The following is a 577-nucleotide window of genomic DNA, read 5'->3' as shown; positions in this document are numbered from 1 at the left end:
GAGGGGAAAGCCCTTCAGAGGCGCCGCCCCGCCTTCCCAGGGGCGCCCTAGAGCCTTTGGGGTTCATGTTGGCCACCTTCGTGGCAGAAGCCCGCGCTTGTTGTACTCACATTTCCCACCGTGACCCACTAAATGCAGACGTTTTAAAGCCCCAACTAAAATAACGTTTATACCCAGGTCAACATTTGGGATGCTTCAGTCCTTCTGTGCACCTCAGTTTTCTGAGTTCTACTCGGGCACTTGCGTGTGCCCTGAACTCTGGAAGACCCAAGAGTGAAAAGGCGGGCGCCTTCCGTTTCCTTGCAAACGCTGCCGCATCCACGAACCACTTCCTGCCCTGGGATCCGCCCGGTCCGAGCAGGTCGCGGGCGACGCCCATCTCGACCCGTGGGCAGCGGCACCTGCCCCACGCAGGCCGACTGGAGCGCGTGGGGCGAGCGTGCGAACACGCGGGGGGAGGGGCGGGGCGGGGCTCGGAGGCTCCTCCCCCTGCTCCCCTCCCCGCGTCCTCCCGGCCCCGCCCACTCGGCTCCGCTCCCTCCGCGCTGTCCCCTCCCCCACCGCTCCCTCTACTCCA

This window comes from Lipotes vexillifer, unplaced genomic scaffold, assembly GCF_000442215.2.
Source record: "Lipotes vexillifer unplaced genomic scaffold, Lipotes_vexillifer_v1.1 scaffold791, whole genome shotgun sequence".
Classification (NCBI taxonomy): domain Eukaryota; kingdom Metazoa; phylum Chordata; class Mammalia; order Artiodactyla; family Lipotidae; genus Lipotes; species Lipotes vexillifer.
This window is presented reverse-complemented; position numbering follows the sequence as displayed.